This window comes from Cryptomeria japonica, chromosome 3, assembly GCF_030272615.1.
Source record: "Cryptomeria japonica chromosome 3, Sugi_1.0, whole genome shotgun sequence".
NCBI classification, from domain to species: domain Eukaryota; kingdom Viridiplantae; phylum Streptophyta; class Pinopsida; order Cupressales; family Cupressaceae; genus Cryptomeria; species Cryptomeria japonica.
Genome location: NC_081407.1, coordinates 884638139 through 884656959, shown reverse-complemented (window position 1 = coordinate 884656959; position 18821 = coordinate 884638139).

The window sequence follows — 18821 nt, the reverse complement described above, 5'->3', positions numbered from 1 at the left end:
TATCCCATTATATACATAACTGAAGGGATGCGAACAAGCTTCAAACCGATGCGTCTATTCCTAACGACTACCTAATTTGCAATTTGTAATTACAACATGACAAACAACTAAGTTCATGCATTGAGATCTTAGGCATTCCCATAGTTTCTTCTGCTTGTATACTCCTCAGTGCCATTGTCTTCCAGATAAACAAATCTTGCATGAGAGAAAGAAAATTAAGTATTCATTAAATCAAACATAAAAACTTACCTTCGGCTGTATCGGCATAAGTCTTTCCGATGAGATTTCCTTCTTAGCAACCACCTTAGCTTCCTCATCAGGTATCGACATGACATGAAAACACCTCTCCCTAATGACCTAAGTTACCTTGATGACATGATCTATATCAGTGTAACTTATTACGATGACTACACCTCTCATCGGGTATCGGAATAACTCATTTCACCCTTCTCCGATGCTAGAAGTCACCTCAATAGATCTGCCCTCTGTGGCATTCTTCCCATTGGGCAGCGGCATAACTTTAGAAATGTGTCTCTGGTATCATAATCTATCCCAATGAGTCCTCCCGCATTTTACTCTCCTCCGTAAAAATCTTATCGGGATTCGACATAGCATAAAACTCCTCCTCCCAACGTCCTGATGAGTCTTCAATCTATGTTACTTTGTCAGTATAACTCATATCAATATCCCAGCAGGTGCTTTTATCTTCATCAGGGGTTAGAATAGCCTTTTCCTATTCCTCCCGAAGTTCCAATGTTACTCTGATGCACTTTTATGCTTTATACCTCCAAGTCTTCTTTATCGGTATAGGTAATACCAATGTTCCACCCTCAGATTCTCCAAGTCATCGGGGATTGGCCTAATGATTTTTGCACTATCCTGATACAGTCTTTTTCTTCGATGGACCCGCCTTCAGTTTTATCGGTAAATGTCATGCCAATAATCCTTCTTTTGCTTGCCAATGTTGTTTCATCGGGACTACGTATTCCGATAATTGAAATTTTGCAGTTTTGAAAAAATGAGCTATCCACCATGAATAATAGTGATCCCACCTATCCCATAGGGTCTGATACATATTGAAAAACAATCTTAGATTATACCATAATGACTTCTCCACTGATAAATGCTCCCATACTGGATTCCTTGTGCAGTCTATACTTAGTGCATTCCCTTAGTCTACCCAAGTGATACCTTGACACTCCTGAAATAGCTGATCCTTATAGAAATTTGCCCATGCTAATAAGGTTCCTGCACATGCAAACCAACAATAAATTCTCCATAATAGCACATAAAATTTTGCAAAAATGTGTGCTAATAGTGGCTTTTTCTGGGGATGTATATTCTTTCAAAGGACATAGAAAGATCTCAGCTATCTCTAGAAAGCAGACCATAATACATATAAAACAAAAACAGGAATAGGAACATAAAATTATACTACTAAGGTACAAGAAATACTCCCTAATATTTAAAAGAAGAAATGTTTGAGATATTGAGCATGGATTGAAAACTCCTACATTTCACCATTAGTATTCTTCAAGAATTATGCATTTTCTCCTCCTTTCTGTAGATCCCTATCGGAGTTTAATTTGGTGACCCCAGGTCCCCAAAAATGAACATCATTTCTTTCCTCTATCAAAAACCTGATTCCCATCTTGTAGCAATATGCACCTTCTGATCATATGGTCATCCTCTTTACTAACCATACAAATTGATGTACTCATTTTTTCCACTTTGCTATATTTTCCATAATCGCATCCCATCATCATCATTAAATCATTATACTCATATCTATTATCACATTTGGTTTTTGGATATGTAATCTTAAAAACATTTATCCAATGTTTATTTGAAAACCCTAATATTTCACCATGCCTCACTTCCTTGGAAAAATATTTCCAGTCACTTTTACTATCATATGTGGATTGCACCCTAACGTAACTTTCATAAAAACTCTCAATGTCAGAAATTTGAATACTCCTTTCATTGTATAACACATTTTCTGAGTGTGTATCATTCTTTGGAGGGAAAATAAAATTTATTCCACTTGTTCTTTCTTGAAAAATATATGGGCCTCCCACTGCAATATCTGAATTGGACTTAACACAACCCCTGTTGCAATAATTCAAACTATTTACCCTTTTGAGATTACGTCCCATATTGTTCATTTTTACCACCTCCTTACTTTGAAAAGATATTTCATTTTTCTTAATTAGTAAATTAGGGCACACATAGGAATATTTATCACATATGATTTTATCAAAATGAGAACCTAAACAAATATCACCTTCAAACATATTTTCTATCTCCCTATGCTTCGAAAATATTTTACCCTTCTCACAAAGAGACTTTGGGTACATATCGTTTTTAACAATGTTGTGTCGAGGTATCACATCCACCTTCTCATATATTATTTCCTTTTCTCTCATAGTCTCTGAAACATTACTTTGGGATATATATTCTCCCATATCCTTTTCAAACAATGAACTAGAAAACACAGAAATTTTAGGCATACCTTCATGGGAATTTTCCTGAGAGTCATAATCACCTTAAATAGTGTCTTCATTTGCTGAAGTGCTTTCCTGTACATAAATTTTTTCATGAAGATTATTATCCAACACAGTGAAAAAATTTGGGAAATCAGTTATTATTAGATCCTCTTCAAATGTTTTATCCTCCTGGAGTCCATCAGATGCTTTTTTTTTAGGAATAATGTCTTCCTAAATGACACCTACTAAAATATCCTCCTATGCATGAATTGTATGTAAATCAACTTTAGAAGAAGAATTAAAAGATGATTCATTTCTGAATAATATTTCTTCATACTTCCCTTGGACTTCATCATACAAGGGACTTTTGCAACTATCATATAATATTTTTTCTTCCCGATAATTATTTGCCTTTTCACCACACACTTCCTGAATATGAATTGAATATTTTATCAAAAATGTTTTTGGATCATTCTTTTGAATATATCTTTCATATTCTTTATCTAACAAATACAAAATTTCTTCTAGACCGAGGAATGTTTCCTCATTATTATTTATGTTTGTACCTACACATATGGATTCTTCCCTACTTAAATCCATAATTTCTTTTTTATCATCAGATTATTCCTCTAACATGTTTTCATATAAAATCTCAAGTAGAAGCCTTACTTGAGGATCATGATAAATCCCCAACTCATGCATTTTTCTTGAAAATGGGGGCTTGATGTTTGAAGGTATTTTTGTGTATATATTGAACATCCTCATAAATAATTGTGACATAGATTCATCTTCTTGTTTTTCTATGTCAAGAAATTCATCCAAGGGAGACATATAGACTTCTGCTTTTATTATGTATTGTTGGTCCTCCTCTGTCTCATAGCTCATACTTCCCTCTTCACCTGCATCATAAAACACATCAAGGAACCATTGCTACAACTCCCTCCATGATGAGATGCTATTTGTAGGGAGTGATTCATAATATTCTCTTACATTGTCCTTCAAAGTCCTGACAAATAGTTTCATCACATAATCTTCTACATAAACCTCATAATCCTTTACAAATGTATAAAAATACATCCAAATGATCAATTGTTGATTCATCATAATTCCCATGGAATTTTAGTACAAGTTGTGAAAGCTTAGGGAACAACTTGTTTGGAATACATTGAAAGCCACTGAGATCCAATGGCTTGATGCCATCTGGAAAAAAAGGCTTTCTTTGAAACATTTTCAAAAAGGAAATTTTTCATCTCCCTTTGGGTCTCTTCCCCTAGTAGAGTCACCAATTGAAACAAAAATTCTTATTAGGTAGAGTCGCCACCTCCTATGGAGGAAAAATTACTTACTAAGCTCTCAGGTTCTTCCTTCCAGTAGAGCACCTTAAATGAGATTCTGGAATTGATGTTTTAGAGACAACTCCCCAGCAGAGTTGCCAATCTATTGTGTGACTCAAATGGGGAAAATAAAACTTATAAAATCTTCAATGAAAAAACACCACAGCTTCTAGGTGAATGTCAAACTATGTATGACAACTCCCCAATAGAGTTGCTAATCTGTTGGTTCCCAAAACCACAGATTGGAAAACCAAAAGACTTGCTAAATCCTCAAGTAGTCCAATCAGGCTTGGCTAACGAACAGGGATGGTCAAAGACCAAATCCCTTTGGACTTTAGCCTCCACTAAACCTAGGTGGGTATGCCTCTTCCTCTCAAGCACAAAATAGGTTATTTATAGTGGATTTAAACCTTTTAGCAAGTTTACACAACTGGCAAATTATTATTCTGCAACTATGCTTTATTATGTGCTTTAACTGAATGCTTTGAAAATAAATCATTGTGAATGTATATTGAAAATGAAATTGCTTTCAAGACTTAAATAAAATCTGCATAGATCAATTCATATAGGATTTGGGAAGACCATTTCTCTATCAAGGACCTTGAATGCATAAAGATCAAAACCTTAAAAGATCAATAACAAACTAGTGCCTCTATCCAGGGATATATATGACACTTTGTGGACAAAATATCTTATCAACTCAAGAGACAATTTCTCATCAACTATGAAGGTTCAGTACACGTTACACAAACAATAAGAACTCAATCTTTCACTTAATGCAATGGCATGTGATTCACATCATAGAAAATCTATAAATAGATGTATCAAGAGGAGAAAGATAATCATCAACACAAAATTGTACACAATATTTGGAAAAAGAAACAACAAACCTTGTATATTAATCTTCAGAAAATAATTGCATACATAAGTTGTACTTGCAGATACTTTGTTACAGACTGCTAGCACAAAATGATACCTCTTCTTCCTATAGACTTCCCTAATACAAAATGATATTCAATCCTTACAATAATATCTCCCTAGCCGTCTCCCAATCTATCTCCTCATCATAGGTTTTGGTATCCAGTTATATACATAACTAAAGGGACGCGAATAAGATTCAAACCGACGTGTCTATTCCTAATGACTACCTAATTTGCAACTGAAGACATGTAATTACAACATGACAAACAACTAAGTTCACGGACTAAGATCTCAAGAATTCCTGTATTTTCTTTCACTTGTATACTCCTCAGTGCTATTGTCTTCTTGACAAACAAATCCTACATGAGAGAAAGAAAATTAGGTATTCATTAAGTCAAACATAAAACCTTACCTTTAGCAATATTGGCATAAGTCCTCCCAATGAGATCTCCTTCTTCACAACCACCTTAACTTCCTCATCAGGTAATGGTATGACATGAAAACACTTCTCCTCGATGACCTAAGTTACCTCGATGACATGATCTATATCGGTGTAACTTATTCCGATGAATACCCCTCTCATTGGGTATCAGAATAACTCATTTTACCCTTCTCTCATGCTAGAAGTCAACCCGATAGATCCGCCCTCTGTGGCATTCTACCCATTAGGCATTGGCATAACTTTAGAAATGTGTCTCTAGTATCATAAGCTATCCCAATGAGTTCTCCCATACTTTACTCTCCTCCTTAACAATCTTATCGAGATTCGACATAGCATAAAACTCCTCCTCTCGACGTCCCGATGAGTCTTCAATCTATGTTACTTTGTCAGTATAACTCATACCGATATCCCCACAGGCACTTTTATCTTCATTGGGGGTCAAAATAGCCTTTTTCTATTCCTCCCGAAGTCCCGATGTTACTCTGATGCACTTTTATGCTTTATACCTCCAAGTCTGCTTTATCGGTATAGGTAATATCGATGGTTCCACCCTCTGATTGTCCATGTCATTGGGGATCAACCTAACTATTTCTGCATTATCCTGATATAGTCTTTTTCTTCGATGGACTCGCCTTCAATTTTATCGGTAAATGGCATGTCATAATCCTTCTTTTGGTTGGCAATGTTGTTTCATCGGGACTACTTATGCTGATAATTGAAATCTTGTAGTTTTGAAAAAATGAGCCATCCACCATGAATAATAGTGATCCCAGCTATTCGATAGGGTCTGATACATACTAAAAAACAATCTTAGATTATACGATAATGACTTCTCCAATGATAAATGCTCCAATACTGGATTCCTTATGCAGTCTATACTTAGTGCATGCCCTTAGTGTGCCCAAGTGATACCTTGACACTCCTATAACAGCTAATCCTTAGAGAACTTTGTTTGTGTTAATAAGGTTCCTACACATGCAAACCAATAGTAAATGCTCCATAATAGCACATAAAATTTTACAAAAATGTGTGCTAATAGGCTGTCCTCCACAGGGGGAGACTTGTTTGGCATTTCTTGGTACTTAGATGTTTTTCACATCTAGTGTTGCCATCAATACCAAAGGGGGAGATTGTTGGCCATCTGGTGAAATTGGTTATGTGTTAAATTGATGTTTTGTCATTGATGTCAACACTAGCTATTTGGATGCTTTACTGACACCCTTCTAGTCTCTGTAGGTTGAGTAGTTTTTGGTTAACTTGGATCCAACATGATCTGGTAGACTCTTGTATAATTTGAGGATGGAATTGGCTTGTTTATGATACTCCTACTCATATTTGGTTTGTTGGTTTCGGTCTGATGATTGGATACTATCCTACTTACTTAGAAGATTGGTTTCTGATTCTGGCGAGGGTTTCACCGGCAGAGATTTTGGTGGATATCTTTAATGCATTGCATAATTGGTGTTGATGTAGCTTTTGATGGAGTTTCAAGATGTTGTTGGTCATCATGTTTGAGACTTTGTGGTTGGAGATAATTGTTGAAGCGAGTGGACCTATACTTGGTCCCGATTGATATAGGTTATGGACCGACATTAATGTAACGTGTGGATAGGACCTATTGTTATGTTTCTGGGATGTCTTATGTGTTGGATATTATTTGTTTGGTCTAAGGCTGACATGGTTTGTAATTATGTAATTGGCTTATTGTTTGGTGGCCGACCTGATTATTTATGGTCGAGGGTTTGTATAAATAGTTGTAAGATCTCATTGTAGATCATCATGGTTATTGTAAGAGGTCATGGTCAAGGAATGTAATGTGCGAATAATGTAATATCATTTAGGTAGAGGAGTTGGTTAAACATTGGAGATTTAATTGGGTTTGTGTAAGTCCTCTGGTATTGAGCTTACCCAGAACTGTACTCAGGCATAGGAGATGCTATCTTTTGCAGTTCAACACTTCTCCGGATTGTAGTCTGATTTATATGTAGTCAGTGAGGCTCCTTTTGTGATGAGAAGTATGCTCTAGGCTGTTGGCCTTCCTACAAGTGTAGGCCCCTTCATTGTAATTCACATACTTACTGCAGAAGTATTATCTGACTATGGGTAGGCTTCCCACCGTGGTTTTTCCCTTTATCGGATTTTCCACGTACAAATCTTGGTGTTGTGTGGATGGCTTTTATTCTGTGATTATTTTTTATGCTTAATTGGATTAACTGATATTCTCGTATTATTTTTTTGGGTTCCGGTATTAAATTTTTAAATTGCTAATGCTTTCGGTAATGTATGAAAACTGATTCAACCCCCCCCCTCTCAGTTGTCTTTTGATTATCTGATCTTTCTAACAAAGAAGCCCCAAGAACAACAAGAACAAACCAGGTCGGGTGAGTCAGAAATAATTCATTCTTTGATTCATGAAAATAATATGCTCTTTTCAAAATAAGGCACTGGATAGCATCTTTGTAAATAGGGAGAGAAAGCTGCTCTAGATGAAGGAGGAGGGGGAAGACAAATGCCTAGCAATCAAAAGAAGTACAATTTTGCAGTAATAATAGGATTCTAGGTAAATTGGACGAGGTACATGCCTCCTATCCTCATGTTTTTTAGGTACATACACAATTGAAGGACCTCATTTCATTCTTTCAACCATTAAGAGCTATGTAGCATCCAAAAGCCACCATATTGAAGGAAGTGCTTTTGGTGGCTAAGAATGTGCCTTATGCACACCAAGTTGTGGGGATAACATGGAAAAATTACAACATGATGACAAAGGAACTCCCCCAAGTAGAAGATGAGGACAAATCATTGAGGGATATGACACTAGTACAAAAATAGCAATATATGACTAAATAAACTACCAAAAATTGTAGATAAATGATTAAATTTGATCACATGACCACTGGTAGTTTATTGCTAGTCATAAATCAATTTGGTCATGTGACCACTGGTTGTTTTGATTGATCAATTTGGTCATTGATTTGTTCATCGATTTGGTCATTCATTTAGTCATATATTTAGTCACTAATTTAGTCATTGATTGTTGTTATCTATTCATTTATTTAGTCACCATAGTCACTAATTTAGTCATATATTAGTCATCGTAGTCATATATTTAGTCAAATATTTAGTCATTAATTTAGTCATTGATTGTTGTTACAGTGATATATGAGCACACAATAATAACAACAACATTAAAATTACAATTGCATAACTAAACAATTTATAAATAGAAATCAAGAAAAAAGAGTTCTATAATAATGAGAAAATACTCCAAATGTACATTGTATGCATTAGCAAAGACTTTGTATGAGTACATAATAATCACAAGTTATACATGAAAAAAAATTATGCTCATAGTTTTCTAAATAGTGAAGAATGAACTATAATAGGTTTTCTAAGAGCTATTGCAATATGAGGGAAGTGATCATTTGTGTTTAAAGTCCCATATGACCACCATCTAATTGGTCTCAAGTGTCATTTCTATAAAAAAATTGTCAGGCAGTCAATCATGTAAGGTATAAATACATCAACTCTTCAATGGTACTTCAAAGATTAGAAATGTAGTTTGTTGGATGATCTACAACTTCCATCAATTTTGTATCAACGAACCTTGCATATTCACATGAGCCTTCATAGATCTACATAAAGAAAACAAAACCAACTATTTCTATTAATATATAGAACATATGATAAATTCATACAAATTAATATCTTATTTGAATGATGAAATAAAAATCAGGTTTTTATAGTTTTCTCTAATATTTCCTAACTTGCATAAGATCTATAGAAAATTGGTGGTCTATGAAGAATTCTAATCTACTAGTAATTTATACAGAGTCATAGCCAAAGGAATTTCATACCAAAGAAGTGCATATTGATAGCCATGTGGATGAAATTGAAAAAACAGTGAGGAGCAATGCTTGTTACTAACCTAAAATATATGAGTCATAAAAAAAAATTATTAAATGCTGCTATTTATTATATTAGACTGGCAAACCACTGTGAAGACACTGTAGAAGAAAATATTTGTACTTTATCTATTATATATATGCACAAATATACATATATATATATATTAAATATTTAAAAAAAGAACTATAAAAAAATGTGAAGCAGTTCCCAGCCGTAATCAAAGGGCCATAGTGGTCCGAAACCCACAGGGTGGCTTCGACAGCCAATGTGGGTCATGACCCACAGAGGCGGCTTCGGCCGCACTGTGGGTCGAGACCCGCAGGGACAGCTTCAACGGCCACTATGGGTCATGACTCATAGGGGTGGCTTCGGTCGCCACTATGGACCGCAACCCACAAGGGCAGCTTTGGCCGCACTATGGGCCACAACCCTCAGGGATGGCTTCGATCGCCACTACAGGCCGTGACCCACAGGGGAAACTTCGGTCACATTGTGGGCCGCAACTTTGATCATACTAGGATTTCTCCATGATCTTTGGTTGTTCATTTCAAACCTTATAAAGTAGTTGGCACTTATATGTCCATATCTTCCACAACATTCACACCATATCCTTGTATTGTAATCCCATGGTACTACAGAATATTGTCGGTAAGGATCTGTGTGAGTTCGGTAACCTCTAATATTTTCTCGGTGTGCAGACCACATATAGTTCTTTTTCTTAAGCCAACACTTCTCGGTATTTTGACCATATTTATTGCAGTTTTTACAAAACCCTTTGAATTTTGCCTTCTGATAATTGTTAACAGACTTTGTCCTACATTGGTTAAATGTGTGACCATATTTATTGTAATTGTAACAATAACCATTAGACTTAGTGACATTCGGTTTCTTACCTTTTCTGATTTGACACATGTTAGCAGTATGACCTTGATTTCCACAGTAGTTGCAAATAGGCTTCTTTCTTTTGATGTGCTTCTTGTTTCCAGCTTGCTTTGATGATTCTCCTCTCTCAGTTGTATGAATTCCCTTCTCCGTAGAGTCTTTTGCTTTGTAACCGAGTCCTGCTTCTTTGTTGGGTCTTCTTGTATTTAGCTGCTCATCCAACATCTTTGATGCTTCATAGCTCTTCTTCAGTGCTCCCTTGGATTTCTTTTTTGTTTCAAGTTCATTGGTCAACCTTGATATTTCAAGTTCCAATGCTTGATTCTCATCATCTTTCAGATTTGCTCCATGATGTGCATAACCTAATTGATCTGATAGATTTTGTTGAATCCCAGTCAACCTTATGATTTCATCATTCTTTTCAGATACTAATGCTTCAAGTTGTTGTTTTTCTCTTTCTAGATCTCTTACTTTATCCTCAGTTGTCCTTAATGCATCAAGATTTTCAGTCATCTATGTGCTGAAATGTTAATGTCCTCTTTTCATTGCTTTTAGCTGATCAACCAGTGCTTTGTTCTTTTCTTTTAGTTGTCCAATCATTTCTTCAGTTTCTTTAGATATATTGTTCTCAAATGATGCTTCAATTTGTTCCACTAACTCTTGAGAGTCCTACAAATCATCAAACAATCTTCTTCTCACTTTCAATGATTTTTACATTTGTCTTTGCATGTTTGCAATCACTTGATTAGCATGATCCAACTCTTCTTGTAGATGCACAATTCTCTGAGATTGTTTATAGCCTTCCATTGATAAGATCTTCCTCTTTAGGTTGTTAAACCCTTTTCCAAGACTCAAGCTTTGATACCAATTGTTAGGCCCAATATGGAAAGCTAATGGATTGAGAGGGGAGGAGTGAATCAATACTTCAAATCCATTTATCAACAATATCTTTACTGTTATGCATAAACCAAAAACTGCTGCAACATAACATAAAGCTAAAACAAATAAATAACAATCATACATGATTCACTCCATAACACATATATTTTGGTTACGTAGAAACTCTTGGTTAGAGAGAAAAACTGTGGTGGGGATGGCACCCACAACTTCACTACTGCAATAATAAAGAGTGCTTGGTTAGAGCTACATGTTTAGCTATTTCTGATAGCTTACCCTATTAGGAGCAATAAGATCTATTAGATCTACCTTGCTAAAGGATTTTACAACACTTAAACTAAATGTTGCACCTGGTTAGAGGCTTTACAATTTATAGACTTGATTAGAGTCTTTTACCCTATTAAAGGTTTCTCTTACAACTTCAAAATATTACAGTAAAATTATTACAAATATTTGCAACTTTACGTCTGGAATGTTATAGTAGATTCTATATGCTCATAATAGATTACCTTGCTTATAGCATACCTCAGTAACCCATAAAGTAACTTGATAAACCCTTCTGTTTACTCTGTTCTTTGATTGTTCTCTGAAATCCTTCTCAGTGACCTTTGTGTCTCTATAACAGTCATAACACTTAGTGCTTTCTCATGTATCACACATGTCTTGCTTCATACACCTTTGTATATCTCTATCTGTCACACTTTTATCCTTAATCCATGCTGTATAAATAGATCTCTTATGTCAGTGATCTGATTCTTTGCTTCGATCTTACAAACATGATTTATCGAATGAATAACTATACAAAATATTTCATTGGATAAATGACCTCGAAATCATACACAATCTTTAAGTGCAATTTCCAATGTGATAACGGTTCTATGTTCCTCGATCTTGTAACACGTTTTCATATGTGTGTCCAGGTTCAATGAATCTGGTAACACACTTCACTTGGTGTATATCAACTCGGTGTATCATTTTTGCTACTCGGTAGACATGGAATGATACTCGGTAGACAACTCGGTGCATACTGGGCTCTATGACTACTTTCTTCTATAACCGACTATTCTGTTCATATCAACTGAATATTTCGATAGTAGTAACCGACTAGAGTATATAGAATGACTTTGGATATAAAAATAATGACAACTTGATAAGTAGTAACAAGAATGTGATAGGAAAGGGGAGAAATAAGTTATTCAATGGGAAACTATTACCGAGTTAGTCAATGATGAGATCATGATGTTTAGATTGTTTTGATATCCTACATATGTTGTTGATTGTAAGGTTAATACTATACTATGTCACCCAGTAAAGAACTTAGTCGGTAAACCCTAAGGTTGTCAATATCGGTTAATGAAGGCAGAATGTCTACTGAGTAAAGTTTAGTATTTACCGAGTTGCAACCGAGTTATGACAGATCGCATTGGATGGATAAAAGCATTATTTAATGAAGGATGTTGATGAGTTGGAGATGTATAAATGATTGGTATGTCGTGCATGAAGTTTTTTAAGGATCTATGGTAATGAAAGATCAACATGAAGATCTACAACGTAGATTGAATCGCAATAACCTTGTGCAAGTTCTAAGAAAGGAAGTCCCAAGGCAAGGTAAAACATTTTCAGATCAAAGGATGTATTGAACCTAGTCAAGATTGAAGATCTAATGGCTAAGATTGATCATGGGAAATGTGATCAAGGAGATTCAACGGTTAGCAAATTGTTTATAAATAAGAAATTATTGATGAACAATGCATGCGGGCAAGTGTAAGCACAGGGATGCTACATAGTGATTACCGAACACAGAAGCTTGAAGACCTATTTGAATAACAAAGTAAGGAGCCCAGAAGAGGGACAAGATAAGTCCTATGAAAGGATTGTTTTGAACAAATAAGAATCTGCTTTAGCATTTTAGATGTGAAGTTGCAGATATATATTTATTAATGTTATTGTGTAAGTGATAGAAAATCTCCTAGCCAAGTGGACTTAACAGTCTTATTTGTAAACCCTCTAGCAAGGTGACATTCTAAATGAGTGTTTGAAATCCTTTGACAAGGTCACTTCTAACAAAGTGAAGATCCTAACAGATCTGAGGGAAATCCCTTAACCGGGTCACATCTAGCAATGTGTTTGTAATCTTTAACAGGATTTGCTTTTAACCGAGCATACTCTAGAAGAGTATATTTCTTAGTGGGTCCGAAATCCCACAGTGGTTTTTCCCTATTTGGGTTTCCACGTTAAATCTGGTGTTATATGTGTTATGATGATTATGTGTTTATGAGTTTGCATGTTAAGAAGTTTTTGGTTATATTGCTGAAGTTTATGTTAGTGAGGTTGAATTTGTTGATTTTATGGAAGATTTAGTTTGCATGATTCACCCCCCCCCCCTCTCATCTTGTTAGCTATTGGCATTAGAACTTTACAAGATATTGACTGAGAATAGCTAGGTCAAGGACTTAGATAGGTGGAAATCTGATTTTGAAGAGGCTATTAGTATAATTTTGGATTTGTTAGTGTGGGAAGACCCCGTCCAAAGGGATACCTATTATTTGATCATTAAAATTATTCTTGAAATTGATTATTATTACCACAAGTTCATAGTTGAGGCTACAATTGTGCCTAGCAATAGGACCAAAGAGGCTATGAATAAGTTGCGGGATTTAAAATCTTTTGCCTAGCCCTCTATAGAGAAAATAGATAACTAACACAATTAGTATTGCACACTTGAAGAATATTAGCTAGAGGAAGAATAGTTATTGTCTCTACCACTTTTTTCTACCTTATTCTATTTGGGGGTCTCCTTGTTGCAAGTGTATTTTGGTCACACATTCAACAGGTACCATCTCAGGTCTACATTGCCTTCAACGCCATTTTTTTTTTAATTTGACAATAACATGAGCTATAGAATGAAGCTACATTAACCCCACTCCTCTTGAGTCTATGGCTCCAATCCTAAAAAGTTGTTATTCCAACCGCCTTCTTGAAGGATTTTATATTGTACTTGAAATTGATGCCTTAGGGCATATTCTATTGTATAAAGCAATCATTTTTTATAAGTGTCCTATTTGGCCTGAAGCTTGTTTTTCTCCCTTGTGCTATGAAATGGGAATTAGGGCCGATAGGAAACGAATCTGGAATTTTGAAAAGACATTGAATTCAATGTTTGAGTGCAATATAACATTTTTTTAGGTCTACAAGTATACTATGTATCATCAATGTATCAAATTTCTAAAGATTAATGAATAAAATCATCTTCAAGTTGTCTCCACTTTTAGCATTTGTGTTGAATGGGTTGTTGTGTTAAATATACATTGATTTTTCTCTCTAAATGGGGAATGAATTCTCTTGGTAATATGTGTCTTTTAATGAAGGAGTTAAAATTGTTTTCATATGCATGTGAGTGTGATTTTAAGAATGATTTGAGTTTATTTTGTGTTGACATGATATGTAATCCATATAATGTTCAGTAAAGGAGTTCCATAAGAAGATATATTATGATTTTCATGCTATATTTTGAAATAGACTTTGTCCCACCAAGATAAGAATTGGTATTTTCTTTTCAAGCATTGCAAGGTCATCCATTTTTAAAGATAGTATTTTATTTCTATTTGTAGGAGTAGGTGTAATAGTAGTTCAATGTAGAAAACAATCCCATTTGCTGAGTGAAAGTCTAAAACCGGGATTGCAACCAAGCCTAGAGTACATAAGATTTCCTTGGTTTATTTTCATTGGAATATCTACTAAAGTAACAATGTCCACATATGTATTAAAGAATTTTATTTGGACATTATTAAGATACACCCGCATATGTCCTACAAAGCCAAAAGTGTAGGATATTTCAAAGGTATGTGCAGGATCGTGAGGGGCCAAAAAGTGGCGATATTCTGACTAAATTTCTAATTGATAAGTTGATTGAAAAATATCTCTAACTTTCAAACCATGTCACATTTTTTGAATTCAAAACGTGTGTCACATTCTATGTTTTGTATACTATACGATTAAAAAAAATTGAATTTCATAAATTTTTGACCAAATTATGGTGCTTAGAGATTCAAGTTTTATATATTTCTAAAATAATTGTAGTAAAAAAATTCGTAACTAATTATTTATTTCAAAAAAAATTACAAAAAAATATGTTTCACATTTGGACATGAGTCTTCTACTTATATCTAAAATCTTATAAAAGAATATTATGATTTGATTGTGATTGGGGTGGTTAGACAGACACCTGTTTCTTATCTTTTTCCTGAAATTTTAGTACTACTGTATTGAAATTTCATTTTTTTGTCAAATAGATTTTTTTTTTTTTTTTTTTTCAGAAAACAACTAGTAGCTTAGAAACTAAATTCAATTTTCTATAGATTTTATTCTTACATATTTTTGAAATAATGTTGGTAACTTATTCAAATTTTTACGTCAAGTTGCCTAACTTTGTTTTCTGATTTTCATTGCTACTTAAGGGCCTATTTGGTCCACCATGATCCTCTACATGCCCTTAGTCCTGAGACTAAATCCCATTCATTGGAAAAGTCCTATCTTGAACCTGTTAACAAGAGAGTGGTCGATCCTTTAGGTTTTGGGATCTATCGATTTGGGAACCAAGATCACACTTGAGTAGCATATCTAGCTCATACCAAATGGGGAAAGTATATAATCTTATCTCTTCATTTATTATCATGCGTTTCATTTCAAAGCATGATCATAAAACCTTTTTGTTCACATTGTTTATGTTACTTAACAATTCTTAAAAAATGGAGGACTTTTCTATGGACAATACTATTGCATCAACATTTTGCTTCAACATTATGGGTACATTCAATGTAGTTCATAAGGAGGTATTCTCATGACCTTTATAATCCTACCTCTTCATTTATTATCATGGATTTAATTTTAAAGAATGATCATAAAAAAATTTTGTTCACGTTGTTTATGTTTCTGAACAATTCTTAAAAAATGTAGGTCCTTTTTGTGAATAATACTATTATATCATTATGGTGCTTCAGCATTCTGGGTACATTCAATGTAATTCATAAGGAGGCATTTTTCATGGTTTATAATCCTATATCTTCATTTATTATCATGAATTTCAGTTCAAGGAATGATCATAAAACTTTGTTGTTCACATTATTTAAATTTATGGACAATACTATTGTGTCAACATTTTGCTTCAACATTGTGGGCACATTCAATGTAATTCATAAGGAGGTATCTTCATACCAATATATGATCCTACATCTTCATTTATTATCATGCATTTCATTTCAAATAATGATCATAATTTTTTTTGTTCATGTTGTTTATGTTTCTTAACAATTCTTAAGAAATGTAATCTTTTTAATTGACAATACTATTGTGTCAACACTTTTCTTCAACATTGCGATTACAAGTTTGGAGTAGGATATGAGGTTATGATGGACCTTGTACCCTGTTTTCATTTGAAAGAATGATCATATTACTGTGTTGTTCGTGTTTCTTATGTTGCTCTTTATTTATATGTAGACATTGCTCTACACAAGCTTGGAGTAGAACGTGAAGATATTGGAGGCACATGAGGTAGGATGTTGTATTTGTATACGAGTACATTGATGTAACATTTTATTGATGATATATGATATATTTGTACATGAGTACCTTGATGTAGTTGCATTGATGATATATAATATATTTATACATGAGTACATTGTGTTAGATCCAACCAGTACTAAGAGGGGAAGGGTGAATCAATACATTACCGATTTTTACTAATTGATACTTTAGCTTTAAATATGAACTAATTAACCATTCACTAATGTACACATTTACTATAGAAGATTAAGCATACATGACAAGATACACATAGACACACATATTTATCTCGTGGAAACCCAATAGGGAGAAAACCATGGTGTGAGTAGGAACTCACAAAAAATGTACTCTTCTGGAGTACGCTCGGTAAAGAGCCATCCCTATTAGGAGATTACAAAGACACTAGTTAGGTGTCACCTGGTTAAGGGATTTTGATCAAGGCTGGTTAGTGCCTTTACCTTGTTAAAGGTAACTTGGTTAGAGGACTAAGAACATCAGTTAAGATGTTACTCGGTTAAGGGATCTATATAATGAGACCTATTAAAGTCCACCCAGTTAAGGGATTTATATTGCAGTCATTTCAAAACAATAGATAAATGATTAGATACATGAAGCTACACATTATCCTGATTAGATCACAATGAGGCATAGGTCTTGTTCTACATCGGTTGTGCCTATCCTTCACAACTTTGCCTTCTGTCGCTTTGTTGATACTTGAATCCTGCACTATCGGTCCTCTATCACATGAGTCACTACTATGTGAAACCCCACTCTACCGGTCTTATGTCACTTGGCTCTGCATGATCTGAAACTCCCACTGTGTTCTTTTTCACATTAACTTTAATCACCTTGACAACAACCCTCTCAAGAATGAGTTATGTGAATTTATAGATCCTTAAGTCTTTCCCCAACTTTTCCCTCCAAAACATTCATATAAAAAATTTTGTTGTCAAGCCTTAAAATGCGCTTCTGAAATCATGCAGGAATCTCTGTCAATAATGTTGAACATGTCGATATGTCTATTGGTTGACTGAGAGAAGACTTCTGATTTAACTAGTTGTAACTAAATGTTACTAGTTTGTCAGTTACCGACTTTTCCGATGAACTGATCACAACCCTATCTAGCCAATTTCTTCATGTTTACCGGTTTAGTCTTTGCTTAGCTGGTGGACATCTTTCTTACTGATCTACTCACCACTACCCGATCACCTTACTGCTTACCGGTCTACTAATTGCCAGTATACTGCTTGCCGGTATACTTACTGTATGTCTGTTTACTCACTGCCTTGTTTTCTTACTCCCTAAGGATGGGAAGACTAAGGAGATGATGTTGCCAACAATGACAACCATATCATTTACCGGTCATATAAAATTGCATCAGAATGCCAACAAACTCCCCCTTTGGCATTGGTGGCAAGTTCTACAAGCTACTGTGTCGGTCCCACGACCCCTATTCTATTGGTATTTTGGTATGGTTTTGTCATTCATGTCAACACCTACTAAAACACTAGCACTCTAGAGATCCAGCAGCATTCACCAGCAAGCAAGTAACTATTGCACAATTATTGGTATATAGTTCACCGACAGGATATAATGATCACCGGCACTTCGAATTATGTGGAAGACACCTGGTAATGTTGAAGACATCGTGTGGACACTTTTTTTTGAAGAATTAATCATTGGTATATTCATATTTGCATATCTTCTTTTACCGACAAATAGGTCTAGGGTTACACCGACAGGTTTATCTTTTCCAGATCAGCATGGCACGCTATGAAGATGATTTATTATTGTTGTAAATGCATTAAGCCGACATGTTTAATCAGTTATTGCATCAGATATTATATTGATTGTAAAAATATTTTATAGTAAAATCTTGTAGAGCTGACCTACTAAAATTGGTCTTAGGTTATGGTATAAATGTAAGATCTTATTTGTAAGATCAAATGTGGAATGCAAAAAAGAATTGTGTGAAGATATATGCAAGATCAAGTAGAGGTATACACGAAGACATCATTTGAAGGTGAAGCTAGGTTTTTGTGAAAGCATATCAGCATTACACCGGTACTAAATCCAACATATGAAGATGCTATTTTGTGTAGTACATTCTTATTGGATTTAACCATCCAACTGTAGTCAGTGTGACTCCCATTCTGTGATTGAGCAGTGAGCTCTAGGTTGTTGGCCTCCCCATTTATGTACACTTACTATCTACAGTAGTATCATCTGATTGTGGGTAAGGTTTCCCACCATGGTTTTTCCCCTTATAGGGTTTCCACGTACAAATATTGGTGTTATGTGTTGTGGATGACTTTGTATTTATGTTTCATGCATTAATCTTAACCGGTATAGCAATTTCCTATTAACATTGTCTACCGACATACTTAA